Source organism: Carassius auratus, unplaced genomic scaffold (genome assembly GCF_003368295.1).
Source record: "Carassius auratus strain Wakin unplaced genomic scaffold, ASM336829v1 scaf_tig00007883, whole genome shotgun sequence".
NCBI lineage: Eukaryota > Metazoa > Chordata > Actinopteri > Cypriniformes > Cyprinidae > Carassius > Carassius auratus.
In genome coordinates, this window is record NW_020523887.1 from 3,169 (window position 1) to 19,771 (window position 16,603).

The following is a 16,603-nucleotide window of genomic DNA, read 5'->3' on the forward strand; positions in this document are numbered from 1 at the left end:
CTATTCAACTGCTTATATCTTACCTCAGCTCGCATTCAAATGCCACACAGCTCAGCATCTGTACAATCCTGCCTTCTTCGATTTGATTGCCTGATTCAAACATTTTGCACCAAATTTTGCAGCATGCTAAAATAAGATGAATGTTTTATTCAAGTGGGCCGATGAAAGGCTATAGGCTACGTACATTTACTAACCTATAATTCATTATTTATATTTACATGATGGGCCGGCCCACATTGTAAAGCGGCCAACGGGAAAACTCCCGGTGCTCCAGATGGCACGTTGGCAACTGCGTGTATGTAACATCACACATAAGTGTCTGCAGCTGTGTCCAAATCGACTATTTTTGCTCCCTCTTTCCACATATAATGAATTATGGGGAATCCACTGTAGGAAATACTGATAGACTGGCACAGCACACACATACAAATATATATATATGGTTATGCCCTGGTCATTTATGTTGTCTTTTATGTTTAGTTATGTTATGTTTATGTTTTTATTGATTATATATATATTATATAATGAGTTTTAAATTTTTTCTCTTTCTATTTTGTTATTTAAGCTTTGAATGAGAGAAGAGAACACAGCAGCATCCAGACACTCTCATCCACATTCATCCTTTTGTCTCTTGCCCTCTCAATTTCTCCCTCTCTCTCTTTTTCTCCCAGACTGGCACTATTTGTTCAAGCATGTCACTGGAAGTGTGTAAACCGTGAGCCCCTCAGCCAAACATTTCTCCCCTCTGATCAGTGAAAGGACCCATCTGCGGTCCTCCTCCTCCTCTTCACTTCCTACATGTCATCACTCCATTTTCCCCAGACAGAGGACACAATTAGCCCCATTTACACTCCATTTCCCCCAACTTCACTGCCTCTAACCTGATAATGACTGGTGCATCTAGATGAATTAGGATGATGGCAATGAACTGTGTGTGGCCATAATGCTGAATCTCACACACACCTGAAAAAAATAAAGTAATATGCCATGAGAGACCATGCATTACAGTGATTTCACTGTGGGTACGCGGTGATGAGAGGTGCAGGTAAAACCACTGTAACACATGGTCTCAAGTGACTTATTGCTTTGCATTAAATGTCAGCACCAGCAAAATGAACAAAAAATATAGATGTTCCGTTAATATTTTTTTTACTGTTGCCATGCAACATAACAACTCTTATTAATATAGTCAGGTGCATTACAATGCTTTGGAACGTGGCTCATCCAATCAGAATTTAGAAAATAATGTCACATTTATTTATGTAGCACTTTATACAGTATAGATTGTTGCAAAGCAGCTTCACACTAATAAACAGGAAAATATCATTGTTAATGCTGTAAAATTGATCAGCTATGAACAAGCTCTACAGAAGGCAATCGTGTAATTATTCAGAAACCTTGCACAATCAGCACAAGTGTACATTATCATTGTGAACGTAAGAATATAATGGATGGAAATTGAATAAAATAAAATAATAAAAAATAAATAAAATAAAATGGTTCTTACGAATATCTCAGCACTTTTGCTTTAAAACTTTGCACATTACTTTTTTACTAAAGCACTATCAACAAAAGCACAGATCAGAGTGGTAAACGTGACTTCAGACATTGAGAGAAAGTGTTTTTGGGTCCCCCGAAAACCTATATGGGCTCCCCTTCTCAGTCAGGCATGGCTATCTTATTTTACCGATGTAATTATGGAACAGCAAACTTTGTCACCCCTCAGAGAGGTTTAAATGGGTTAAATAAGAGCAGCAGACGATATATGCTAAGCTCTGTGTTGAAGATGAAAAACCCTTTGAGGAGCATAGAGGATGGCTGCTGCACTTAGAGGAAGGTTTATTTGAGACACAGTAGGTTCTCGATAGGGCTTGTCCTGATCCAACTTTATCCGCAGGTCAGCAGCCTTCTGAAAGAGAGATTTGAAAGGTCCCCCAAGGATTCTGAGAGAAAATCAGGCACAGCTCAGCTATTGTTTGTTGTCAATCTGAGGTTTACATTTGTAGATTACGGTAGGCCAGCATTCACATGAACCAATCCCTGAACGGCTTTTTCATAAAAACTTTCAAAAAGTCGAACAGTGTGAAATTTTTTAGAAACCTGATCACCTGATTGGATTGCAGTAAATTAGAATTCTAGATGATTTTAAACTACCATTATTTGACGTCAACCTGATCCGCATGGGATGTCACTCTGGTATATTATAAGTATCTCCCCTTTGTTCTTTCATCATCACACTATCATTAACACGTCTGAAAGGCTTAGATAACAGGGCATTCCAGGTCATGGTGCAATATTGAACAAGAGAGAGGAAACCAGTCTGGTACTCCCAGAAGAAGTTCTCCTCCACTCTGACCGGTGGCGGACAGATTTTCTATAAAATTCACATTATAGATTCACATTATAGACCTATTTGTTCTTGTGCTCTTCTAAAAGAAGCAATCGAATAATTACATAAATGATGATAATGCCACACTAGAAACCAAGACAGACTGTCTGAGGTAGACGGGGGGTCAGACGCACCGGTGGTTTGCGTTTGAAGCATCAGCCTCACATAATGTGTTCATTGAGCTCTGCAGATCACAGACACGGTCAAGAGCCCGGGGACATGACGGGGCAGTCCTGTCACTTAATTTAGATTAATGGACAGTTTGTATCTCCTGTCCTTTGAAGATCTTCACAAACTAGTCCTATGGAAAAATTACCGATGCTACCACGCTGAAGGGTAAACAATAGGACTTTCCCTTGTCTGACACTGGAGAAACATTTAACTGAGATTTTGTAGTTTGACACGAATGACTGAGCTATTAAAGGTTTTGGACTTTATAAGGATGTTGGATATGAGATGGATGTTTAAAATATATATATATATATATATATATATATATATATATATATATATATATATATATATATATATATATATATATAAATGCTTGATTTTGGGGGCTTTGTGCCACTGTTTTGGATAGGACAGAGGTAACAGGAAAGAATGAATAGCAGAGGGGGGATGGGATTGGGAAATGACCCCTGGTAGGCTCTAATGGGTCATTTCGGAAGTGCCACAATTTCAATAAAAATGATTTTAAAAATGTAGTATTTTTGTTTTTTAATCAGTGGACATATTCACTACTCTTTAATATTGTTTAGATTTATTATTTTTGTAATATAAGATAATATACATTATTATATTATATTATTTTTACACTTTTATATAATTTTTAAACAAAAGTTTAGATAAACTTTATAAAGACATGTTATTCCCCCTAATTTGCCTCTTCGAGATCAGTTTCCCGAAGAGGAAAATAAGGTTGAATAACATGCCTTTGTGAAAATATTCTTGTTGCACTGTTGTTATTTTTGGAACCTTGTTTTTCTCTCTCTTTTCTTGGAAAGATGTTAATCTTTTCATCCTGGTGTAAATAACGGTTCCATACCTTGATAAAAGTAGCAAAACTATGTGAATACTTCAGTACCTGTGGTGATAAGCTTCTTATGAAGTCTCCTCTTTAAACTCTTCTTAACCCCTCTCACTGTCAGGCTCTCTCTTGTTCTCTGTCACTCCCTTTTCTTTTCCATAAGTCCTAAGGGTTTTCCATCACGGCTTGCAAGTCCCTCTCATCTCAAGCTAAGTTGGTCATTCCCTGTCAGGAATCCATGTAAAAATGTGAGAAATGGGGAGAGTCGCCTATGGGCAGGGTGGGTTTCAGGGTTTTGGGTATTGTTTAAAGAGACATGCACCAATTAGCAGTGAATGTGCATGAACTATTAGAGGGATCTTAAATTGGTTTTCCAGGCACCAAGAAAAAGGTCAACACTGTTACAGCCCGAATAGATTTATGGAGCTCCCATGAAACACTCAATGGGATTTTCACCATCAGCACTGTTTTGAAAATGACCTGCTGTGTTTTCATCTCAAGTTTAGTTCAGCATGTTTTAGTAAAATAGTTCTTAGGTGTGTTGACTCAGCAGAATTACACTTGTTATGAACAGAAAACAGAGCAAAGGATCGGAAGAGAAGAGAGAGAGAATATTTTTCTCTTGTTCAAACAAGGTTAAAGAATAAAAGAGAAAGAATAAAAGAAGTGCATCTATAGATCATAAACAACAAAAGAAAAAAGATGTCAGGGAAGAGGACTGAAGGGAAGGAGACCTCTTTATCTGATACCTGAGAATCGTGTGTGTGTGTGGGGTGGGGTGGGGTGGTGTGGGGGTGTGGTTGGGTGTGTGTGTGTGGTTGGGTGTTAAAGGGAAGTGTGACTGGGTGGGGACTGTGTTAAAAGTGTAAAATATTTGGTGGCCGTTGTGGCAGGAACAAACATGTTTTCTCTCCTATTGCAAGGAAGTCAGAATATATGTGGTGATTGTAAATAAACAAAACAAAGCTATTAGTTTTTGTGCTAATGACATTCTGTACTTTTTGGTATTGATTCTACTCATGATTCCATGACAACATTTACACAGAAAATGTGACAAATGAATTCTTCAATGAATTCTGCAGAATTCGATTATCACATAACTGGTCATCATTTTCTCATAATCATATGCTGGTATAGCTATCATGCAAATAAAAGATAGGGTTGGTAAAATATTAAAATGTTTCTGAAAGACATTACGTCTGCTCAACAAGGCTGCATTTATTTGACCAAATACACAATTACAAATGTAATAATTTTTTTTTTTTTATGTGATTACTAGAAACCTCAAAATTTATTTTATATATGCTATATATACTTTCAAAAGAAATGATTCTTATCCAAAAAATATTAGCATATTTACAACTAAGGTTGCTACTGAGATGGTCTTAATGAATCCGATGGCCAAATAGCATGTCAAGTAATTAAATTAAAATTGTTGCAATATTCACAAAATGGGTTTATTTTATATCATAGAATCAAACTGAAATAGAATGTATTGTAAGCATATGATACTATGACCCAGCACAAGTAGGCTATCTATGGGGTGATCAGTCAGCTGAGACAGACAAAGACAGTGTGGGCAGTGATTATTCTTGTGTCTTTGTCTGCACTCTCTAAATTATACTAGTGAGAGTAGATTGTGCACATGCAAAATTACAGATTCCATCTGAAGGAACAATGGAGCATTTCTAATCCAGTCTTTCCTGTGCTCACATGCTCACTTTCTGTCTGTCTGGGTGTGCAGTAAAAAGCCCTGTAGTCTTCCTCAACTCAGCGCAGCAGTGCTGGGCTTTTGGGAGATTTTAAACCTTGCTCTTTGCCCCAGGCCTTAAACACAAGCAGCAGAAACAAAAAGACTAAGCACTGGACTAACGGGAGCAGGTTTAGGGAACGAGAATAACGCATTTGTGTTTCCTTCCCCCTCACTCACAGCAGTCATCACTCATTGCTTTTCTTTGTCTAGTGAACAATCTTTTTGCTATCTTCCCTTCCATGATAAATGACTAATATGAGCCTCCCAGTGCTTTTTTATTTTTCTATTATAATATCTGACTGAATTAAGTTTGCTGACTTTTCAGAGTTTATTTGAGGATGCAATTTTGCCGTAGTTGTTCTCAAGCAGGCCTGTCTGTGCTTTCATAATTTATGTGATAAATGGAGACATTTCAGATGATTATACTCCAGTAATGATATATTTTGTGACTCGTCGCTCCACTTTTGAATTTACTTTCAAAGAACGTTATTCATTTCAATCCCACTTATACTTCCGACCATCTGTTCACTCCGTTTTGAGAGCTAGAGGAAGCTTACTGTGTGCTTCAGAACTATAACGTATTTTGTTAGCTGCCATATTCCTTCTAAAGGTTGAGTGTGTTTTGTGTCACCTGTAGGACTGCAGTAGTGTGAAATAGATGGAGAAAGCTAAAGAAAGCAAAGCTGTGATAACATGCTTTTTAACACTCGACTCGTGCTGGTGATCTATTCTACAGCCTCTCTTTCTCCTCAAACAAAAGAGGATCTGAGGGAGGGTAGAGTCAGTCCGTTTCATTATTCTGTTACAATGCACACCCTCTTCACGACCAAACATTAGCTTTACACAATACACTCGTCTGCAGAGAGGATGGGGGAGAAAATATTCATCAAAGAGGGGGACGGGACAGAATGAAGGAGGATGACAAAAAGAAATGTGACATGAAAGGAGGAACGACAAAATATGTTGTTAAAGACAGAGTAGGAAAGAAAAAAGATCATAAATGGAAGACTTGGAATATACTTTTGTAGCAGTATTCATACTGGTGTGGAAGCGGAGGTGAGATCAGAGAGTGTGAGCTGGGTGTGTGTGCTTTAATAACAGAGCTCGGGCTAGCACTTCCTCCACAGTGAGGGAAGTAAAGTGGAGGAGGTGTCCTCCTTAGTGCCTGTGATTAAAGTTTCACAGTGAGACACTGCAAAGCCCAGCATGCTATTCCACCACCACATACCCTTCCTCCATCCTCTCCACCTGCCTCTTCCCTGCAGGAGACGTCCTGCTCCTAGATAACAAAACATCTAGTGCATTCACAATCAGCAAAAATATATATGAGCATCTTATCTCACGTTTTTTGAGATTTAAGCAGTAATCATCAGTGTTTGTGCTGGCATAGGGTCTATTGTCATCATGCTGAGATTTCTCACACATTATTACTGCTGAATCCCAGTATCATGCATGTATAGGTGAGGAGTGGGAGGGAGGGAGAGAGAGTGGGCAGCAGGTCGCTCGGTTCATTTGCTGACTCACGTTTGCCGCTCTTCTCATCGGGATCACAGTTTCTCTCATCGATTTTCACGAACCTTTTGGTTATGACTAAACTGACATTTTAACTGTAGATCCCCACTGAGATATTCCATCTGGAATATGTTTCGAAGCTGAAGATTTGATATTTTATGGAATCAGATCAGATGGTAATATATCTGGGTTTGATTAGTGCACATATGCTTATATACCATCACAGCCCACATTAAGAGGAGAAACAGACAGTGGAAATTCTCTTTAAGGCAAATGTCTCAAAGGTTGTATTTAGAAGTTGAATGCCACCACAATGTCATAATTACAAATTTTCTTTGAGCCCCAAGTTTCCAAATTAGGGGCATGTCAGTGAGAATATATAGCAGACTTATAGACCCAGCATTTAAAACTACATGTTGGATGTACATATAACGAACGAATACATAACAATTCAGTTTACAGCACATTCATAAACTGAATAAAAACATGAAAAAAGCAAAAACACACCTGATGCACACAATTTATTTAGCACTCCTTTTAAGTGTAGTTAAATAAAACCTTGTTGTATTCTTTGTAAAAAAAAAAAAAAAAAAAAAAAGGTACATCGCCATCTTGCTCTGATCCCATAAAACTTCTCAACTCATAAATAAAAGCTTACCATAATGATTTGATTGCACCATATGCATATATTTCATAAAATGTGACCAACATTTTTTTAATTGGTTCTTCTTTAGCTTAAATCTGGTTGAAAGCCTCTGTACACTGTCGTACTACGAGACGGGGAACATTAAACGGATTATGAGCAACAAAGCAGATCGAAAGCATTTTTGTAATACACACACACATATGTGTATATATTGTACACACACACACACAATATATTGTACACACACACACACACACATATGTGTGTGTGTGTGTACAATATATTAAAGCTGACAGGATAGCAGAGTTACGTAATATGTGCAACTCTAAGAATAGCGTGAAATGGGAACTCATAGCTTTTGCAAAACCAATTAACTTTCCATCATGACTGAATATGCTTTTTATCACAGCAAATTTGGTCCTCTATTCCTCCCCATTGAATATCACACTGGAATTGCTGATATAAAAACTTAAATATTATGTGGACGACGAATCTAATGGTAGAAGTATGAAGGAGTGGGCACTGATCAGAGGACAAGGCACATAAAGCGGAAGGACAGAGCTGCGAAAACAAGTGAAGTTCAGTGAAAAATGGGGTCAACTCTGGTTTATGTAACTCTACAGCAAGGTTGAGTAGACTTACTGCAGTGCAGTATTGAGTTTTTCTACCGCTGCAGCTCTCATGTACACAAACACACAGCTGACTGTCATCCTGAGAACAGAGATCATCAGATGGGTCTCTGTCTCTCACGTTATTGGCCTTAAGGTCTTGCTTACTCTTACTGCTGAAGCTGGATGTGATCCAGACACATACACACTGACCCCAACAAACACATGCACACATGCTTCTATTACACACACTGTTTCTGTTTGAATCAAAAAACCTGTGGCCGCCAAGAAACAACAAACAGGCACACAACAAGAACATTACAATAAAAACTAGATTTGTGCAGGTTTTATTCATGTAAACTTGTTGGCACAATGCTAGAGTGTCACTAAGGTGGTTGCATACTAGTCCAAGTCAAAAGAGCCCACCTCAAGTCTCTAGATATGGCTTGAATATGTCCATCTATGCAAATTTAAATGGATCCAATGTGCTATCACCACTGGGAATTCTTTCTCTTCTTTTCCCTAATTCTTATCCTTTATTTCTGTCTCCTGGTTACTGGCACAGTAACCGTGTTATTCTGAGGCTAATCTGTAAAGTGCACTTGGAGTGTGTAGTCTGAACTATCTTCCCATATTTATACCTGCTGCAGTTTGAAGATGAGGCTTTCTCTCTGCTCTTCTCTCTGGATTAGAAGAAATTAGGTCAGGTTGGCATTGAAGAACGTTTAACTGGGTTCAGCTTTAAGACTACTGCTGGTTGCCCTTGATCTTCTTCCATAATTACTGTATTGTTGGCTTCTTAAGGAACTGAGATGAAAATTCTTCCTCTTGTGCAGCAGTGAGGGTGTGAGAAGTATTGTTGTATACGTGTTGTGCACGTTTTTGCGTCCACACCTTGGAACCGGTTAGCTGTCATGTTCTCATATGTGTCTTGTAATCCAACCATCTCATACATAGAAACCCAAAACCTCATGAATTTCATACTTATGAACAACTATTCTTGTGTCTAGACCTAATCTATTTCTGTTCCTTTGTTTAAAATATGTGTTATGCTTCTTTTTCAGGGAAAACTTCTAGAGCTGATCAGGACCATGAGGTCAATAAATGAGGATATGGCTGTATGGAAATGCATCTGATCCACTGGTTCTGCCTCAGGTACTGCTGCTGATCTTATATACATGACTACAACAACAGAATTAGGGTTTTGAGGCGGCTCAAAACCTAGTGATCTGCCTTGCTGCCGATTGCAGCAATTGAGTTCAACAAAGTTGACTAGCATGCTGCTAAGTTAGTGATAAGATACTCTAAATTGCAAGAAATTCAAAGCACTCATAAATATTGGGAAAAAATATGCAATTCAATAACTACTTTCAGTAACATAAACTGGATAAAAGATAATTGAATCTGGTATTTAAGTTTATTAATAATCAATATTTGTCTCACTTAACCCAGCATCTGGGATTCAGTTTTCCCCAAAGCTTATCACAATGGGAATTAGAACATTATGGGATTGGCTGTTATTGGTTGTGCAAAAATATCTCTCATGACTATACCCCTACACATATTTTTACATGCCAAAGTGGTTTCATAAAAATAATTCAAGAAACAATACACAATAGTTTTCTATAATGAATTCCTGTGTCTTTCTTAAGACTATTTTGTCTGAATTTTACTCTAATTGAACCGTTCCAACAATTTCAAGAGGTTATAGCTGAGATACACAAATGGTGAACCCTCTAATGGAGGTCACTGCAAAAATCCTCTGATGTTCCCACCACAAGGGTTTGAGAGGTTTCACATCTCACTCCTTCGCTCACTCTCTCGCTTTGTGTCTACAGTATGTGTGCGTCAGAGATATTTCTGGTATTATGCTCTGGTCACATGCTTTTCAGCTCTCACTTTTAGAGAAGGTGAGACTGAATTTCACTTCTGTATGTACATCCTCTTTTATTTGGTTGCTTTCTCTTACTGCACTGGAAAAAAAAATCTTAACATTTACCCCCTTACATGGACTCAGCAGGTAGGCTACTTTGGAACTACAAAGGTCTCTTTGGAAGAATGTGGTGCTTGCTGGGCAGTCAGGTTTGAGAGCCCCAAAAATTTGCAAATCTGTATTAGAAATACCACACAGGCATGTGCAGACCTCTTGCTAGTAACTGGTGCATCTTCATCTGTGTAGGCTTGTTGTATATCTAACCCATGTTGTGTCTTCCATAGACGTTAAACCATGGGAAACATAGAGAGCCAAAATGGAGACCACGCCTACTATGGTGAGGGGCAGGGCCAACTCTCACGAAAGCATATGACCCGATCACTTCGCATCTCTAACAAGCAGTCTCGACGATCACGTCACGCCTCCAGCAAGGCTGAACACTGCAACTCTGAGACCAGCACAAAATCCAGCAGCACCCCTTCCATCCCACAATCCTTGAGTGAAAATGGCTTGGAACCTTTCAATAAGAAGAATGTTTTGGAGGGCTATGAGGGCACCATTTGGTTGGGGCAGATGGCAATGAACTTGCGGCCGATGTCCTTCCACGACAACATGGGGGATTCAACCACCACACCAGGTTCTGAAGATGGAGTGGAAATGGACACAGTGGTGGCAGACGGTTGTGAGGATGAAGGACTTTTCACAGGTGAGGACACATATCTGCAGAGGACCAGAGATGGTCCTCGGGAAGGTGGCAGTTTCAAGAAGAAGCGCTCCAAATCTGCTGATATGTGGAGAGAGGATTCCATGGAGTTTTCCCTGTCGGATCTAAGCCAAGAGCATCTGACAAGCACAGAGGAGATTATAGGGACAAATCAGAATGAAAACAAAAGCTTCACTAACTGTGGAGGACGCCATCACACCTCCAGCCCACGGACACTCGAGTCTCACTCAGGAGAGAGAGCCAACTCTTTAGATGAACTTTGCACACAGAGACTACCTCCTCTTCATGGCTCCCACCTTCTCTATAACGGTCACAATTCTGAGAGGATGGAGGGGGCCATAATGAACAATGAGATCTTGTCTCCTGCGGGGGAGGAAGGGAATGGATATGGAGCATACACTCTTCCTTGTCGTCGTTCTCACTGCCTGTCAGAAGGACTGTCCAATCACCAGACTACCATCTGCTCACGTATGCAGGGACGACGTGCACAAACAACGCATGTGAGTTATGCCTCTGACACAAGGTCTTTCTACATCCTTTGAAAATAAAGACAGGCAATGATTTATCTTCAGTATCTCCAGATTGTTATGAATGTTTTTGACCACCTTGCCTATTTCCGAGGTTCTAAAGTTCTCCAGTGTCACACATTTATTGTAGAACCTTGTTGGTAGTTAAAAGTAGTTGACCAAGAAATGGATAAAGAGCAATTACCTTATGGAACTCTCTGAGGAAACTCTTTTAATTTCAAGTCTCCTACTTTTAGCTAATAAAATGTGAAAGATAAAACTCTCTAGGGTCTTTAAAACCAAATTCAGATTGCTTTTAACTTTCGCATTTGTGCATAGTTGATGTGATCTGTCTTTGGTTGTCAAAGAGCTTCCGACTTTAAAAGCTCTCAGGGGATACTTCAGATGTTCCCTAAGCCTTACTAAAGCTTTTGACAACTACTTTGGACTCCTGTTCAGAGACCTGAGTGTTTTTAAAAACATGATATTTCCCATGATCTACCTGCAAGGAACTTCAGTGTTTCTGTGTTGGCAGAGGGAAGCTGCACTTTCTCCTTAGCATGTCTTCCTGTTTCTGTTCCTCTTTCTTACAAAGGTCTTACAAATGGGGTAAAATTCTGAAAAGGAATTCTTCTTTGGAGAGTGTCCCAAATGCTGTGCTGTACCTGTAGTGAAATATTTTGTCTGTAGTTACCTGTTCTATTTGCTTGAAGGATATCACAGCTGGTGAGGGCAGCGAGTATGGAGACAGCGGTATTGACGGTGGTGCAGCTGAAGTCGAGCATTCCTCACGCCATTGCAAGACCATGTCTGCGTCCTTCTCCGTCTACTCTACTGCTAGCGGAAGCATCTTTGCGGGAAGCGACAGTGGCAGTAGCAGCGGAGGTGGAGGAGACCGTGAACGTCTACCAGGTGGAGATCTAGGTGTTTACGAGAACTTCCGTCAGGAGCTGGACTTGAACTCCCGACAGACGCGGGAATACCTCGAGGAGGCCAGTTCGGCTGCTAGTGATGAGAGAAGCAGTGGAACACTAAGCTCCATTTACCCCTCAGACATTCAGCTTAGTATGGTGCAGGGCACTGTGCGGAAGGCCGGCATGCTGGCTGTGAAAAACTTCCTGGTGCACAAAAAGAAGAGGGTGGAGCCAGCAGCAAAGAGGAAATGGAAACAGTACTGGGTGTCACTCAAAGGTGAGACTTAAGCTATGTTTGAAATAGCATATTGCTACTCTTACTATTTCTGTTCTATCCACCAAAAGGTGGACATAATGTGTATATAGTGCATCATTTTCCTGGACGACCTCTTACATTTGATCAAATTGGAAGTAAAAAAATAAGCACACTTGATGCACAACTCCTTGCCCTGCACCAAAATATCATGCACCTGCTATTTGACATCAGGGTAATCACACCAAACGCTAATACATTTATTTTCTAACTCTGATATTTTGAATCAGGTTTTTTGATGCTAGTAACCTTGCAACGACTATTCAATCCCAATCTAATTTCTCTGGGCCATTTCTTGTCACAATTGTTAATGTAAAAAGAAAGCAAAACAGCATCTGAGACATTACCGTCGATTTGCCAGCAGCCATATCACCCTGGAGCCCAAGATCGGTTTCCCACTGAAGCTAAGTAGGGTTGAGCCTGGCCAGTACCTGGATGGGAGACCTCCTGGGAAAACTAGGTTGCTACTGGAAGAGGTGCTACTGAGGCCAGCAGGGGGTGCTCACCCTGTGGTCTGTGTGGGTCCTAGCGCCCCAGTGTAGTGATGGGGACACTATACTATCAACAAGCACCATCCTTCGGATGAGACGTTAAACTGAGGTCCTGACTCTCTGTGGTCATTAAATATCCCAGGATGTCTTTTGAAAAGAGTAGAGGTGTGACCTCGGCATCCTGGCTAAATTTCCCCATGGCCTCCTAACAATCCCCATATCTGGGGATATATTTTCTGATCTTTCTTCTCACTTTATCCTCCCAGGATGTACTCTGTTTTTCTACGAAACGGATGGACGTTCAGGGATTGACCACAACAGCATCCACAAACATGCAGTCTGGGTGGAGAACAGCATTGTCCAGGCAGTCCCAGAACATCCCAAGAAAGACTTTGTGTTTTGTCTGAGCAATGCACTCGGAGATGCCTTCCTCTTCCAGGTAAGACATTTTGAATCTCGAAAGATTAATATTAGTGTGATTCCAGTTACTCCTATGAACTTGAATTCTTCAGGGTAGCATTTGTAGCCTTTGGTGATGCTTTTCACCATATATTTATGACAACCTGAAATCAGTTGATATAGAATTGTCCCACCTCAATGGTCGTGGTCCACTGTATCATTCTGAATTTCTGTGTGTCTCAATTACATTTCATTCTGTGACAGCTGATAACATCCTGCTATTTTGTGATTGTCTTTTGGTTAATAATTTATTATTTAAGTGCAGAAAGAATCTTGTTGTTGCTATGCTGATCAATTGGTATTGTGATAATAGTGATGTCTAACCACAAATATATATGGAGTGCTAATTTTTAGATACTGTGCTTTAAGGTTTTACCCACTGTAGCTGAAATGCTGTTGAGCATCCTATAGTGATAAGAAATAATGTTCTTATTCACTTCTTTTTAGACATCAGGACAAACGGAGCTGGAAAACTGGATAACAGCCATCCACTCAGCCTGTGCCGCGGCTGTTGCCCGTCTGCACCACCGCGAGGACACGGTGCGATTGCTGCGCTCTGAGATCAGGAAGCTTGAACAAAAGATTGACATGGATGAGAAAATGAAGAAGATGGGCGAAATGCAGCTCTCTGCTGTCACTGATGGGAAGAAGAGGAAGACTATCCTAGAGCAGGTTTGGTGTTTCTGATGTACAGTAACTTTTTTGTATGTCTGATGCTACTGTATATTTGTGCTATGTCTGGTTAATTTCTAACTGACATGTGATTTGATTGATCTTATATAAAAGATGAGTGAAAATTGTGTTAGTTCACTTATTGTGTATGTAATGTACCTGTCTGTTTATGTGGAGGTGGGTTTACTCCCCCATGATCTCTAAATAGACTCAGGTCATGCTGGTTTGGAGGAGGCCTGCTGACTAATGATTTATCCCAGTATCCTCCTCCAGTAAACAAAACCGTATTAAAAACACTGCCCACACTCTAATAATCAGCAGCTTGAGGGCCAAACAATAAGTGCAGAGGACATTAAAATACTGACAAAGCAGAAGAATTGAAATCTTTATTTCTTTTTGTTCAGATATTCCTCTGGGAGCAGAATTTGGAGCAGTTTCATGTGGACTTGTTCCGGTATCGCTGTTACCTCTCCAGCCTGCAGGGCGGCGAGCTTCCAAATCCAAAACGCCTACTTGCCGTTGCTTCCCGCCCCACCAAACTGTCCATGGGTCGTCTTGGCATTTTTTCAGTATCATCCTTTCATGCCCTGGTATGAAATACACACATATATAGACAAACCTTCACACTCTCAAAACGCTCTGCATTATTCCCTATTTCTCTCTGCAAGTTTGTAAATATCCATTTAATTTTAATCCACTCCACAAGAACCCAGTCAGCTCTGAGCTGCCTGCCAGCCTGTTCTTGTCCTGAGTCCTGCATAACAAACATGCTGTCACCATGGTGTTTTTGTAATTCCTGTGGTTCAGGTGACAACGTACAGAATTGCGTAATATGCAGCCGGAGGACCGCAACTGTCACCTCAGTAGAGTCACAGTGAGGCGTTAAAATGCAATTCCCATTTAATTGCGTAAGTTCCTAGAAAACTAAAGCAAGATTGATGGAAAATCAGTGACGTTTTAAGTAATGAAGAACTGAGCATTTTTCGTAAATGGCACTCAAGCGGTAGATCAATAACTCTTTGTGCAAAACTTTCTTTTTAGCTTTTTTGCCACTTAATTTGTTCTTTTAAAAGCATCATCACTAACCACTACCTTAACAAACCTTAAATGTCTTTTCTCATTTCTTCTCTCTTCAAAAATATGAAACAAGCCACAGAGTTTTGTCTTTAAAAGTGTTGTCCCCATAACTGCTAAGGTTTTATGTCTAGAAACTCCTCCATGCAGTCTGATTACTGAGGAAATCCTTAATGACTTCTGCGGCACTAATGTTTATTATCGCAGAAAAGTGAGTGCGATTTCGCGTTGGGGTGTGTGAACAGAACATCTCTATACCGTGGCAGTTTATGTGAACTGCTTCTGTCATGGTGTCAGAATTTCTGATCGTTATTGAAACCTAAATGCAAAGGGATGTTTTCCCCCCCTCTCTTTCCTGATCTTTTGTCACAGAATCACTGAGGCCATTTTTAATAAATGAAGGCTAAAACGTCTGGGCAGAATAAAGGCCTGTTCACATTAAGAACAATAACTTTAATTATATCAGCGTCCACACCAATGCAAGCTGCAGTAGAGTTATGTCCGATGATACTGTTTTTCTGTGTCATTGTTATTATAGTTGTGGTGTCTTCTCATAGAATTTCTCATAAAACTGTATAATTATCCTTGGTGTGAATGGCCCTTAGGAGTTACTTAATTTCAATAAATCTATATATCGTATGTCACTTAAATGTTTAATGTTAATGTTTGCTGTACAATCATGGGATTGGTGAAATATTCAAAGTGACTGTGACTTGTGCTTAAAACTCTCTTAGATGTTTATTGACTTTCTGTATGCGTATTTGTGACAGGTGGCAGCGAGGATGGATGGGGGAATTCGGAGGCGTACCCAGGCCCTGTCCCGTTCCTCCAGTAAACGAAAGAGCCGCTTCTCCTCTCTGTGGGGTTTGGGACACTACCTCAAAAAAGAAAACCAAAGGCAGACCCAGCATCAACCAGGTTCACGTCTGCTAGACATCTGCTACAGTCCGCGACATTACATATTACATGTGTTTACAGAATGAATCATTGTTTATGCATTTTTGCATGTGCTGTAAGTGCATTCAAATACCTTCATTTATGGTGGGTCCCAACTGAAGTTTTTTTCTTTACCTCAGGTGTTTGTAGACGGTGAAGTGCCGGTTAAGAGGAATCTCGAGCACATGTTTGAGGACACTGGAAAGGAGACACTGGTGAGGAGGACACTAATGCTTCCCAGAATGCTTTGCATAATTAAAACCGTCAAAGAGAATGGTGTCAGACGCGGAACGCATCAGAACCAAGATGTTAGGGAAGTGTGGAGTTCCCAAAGGGGGCTGGAAAGAGCTAGAGAGGGTTAAGACTCCCAAGCTGGGCTTTAGGACCATGGGGAGAAGTGACGGGAGGTCCAGGCTCCTTTCCCATCCCGGCACGTCCATTAACAGCCAGGAGAGGAGGCAGATGGCGGGGGTTTTGGGAGGGGAGCATGCGCGCGTTGAGTTGAACGAGTGACAGAATGTTGGAGTGTTTAATGTATTGTCTGCATGTGTTTGCCAGTATGTGAGTGTGTTTAAGTCCCTCTGACCCATTTCCCACTCTCCTTCACCATGTGTGGGCTTGCTGTCTCTCCATGATGGGAGAC

The 16,603-nt window shown here is 40.4% G+C and overlaps 1 pseudogene; it reads left to right on the forward strand.

The window, feature by feature from the left end:
• Positions 1-8,981: 8,981 nt before the first annotated feature.
• Positions 8,982-16,322, forward strand: LOC113071717 (T-lymphoma invasion and metastasis-inducing protein 1-like; annotated as a pseudogene).
• The last annotated feature ends 281 nt before the right edge of the window (positions 16,323-16,603 follow it).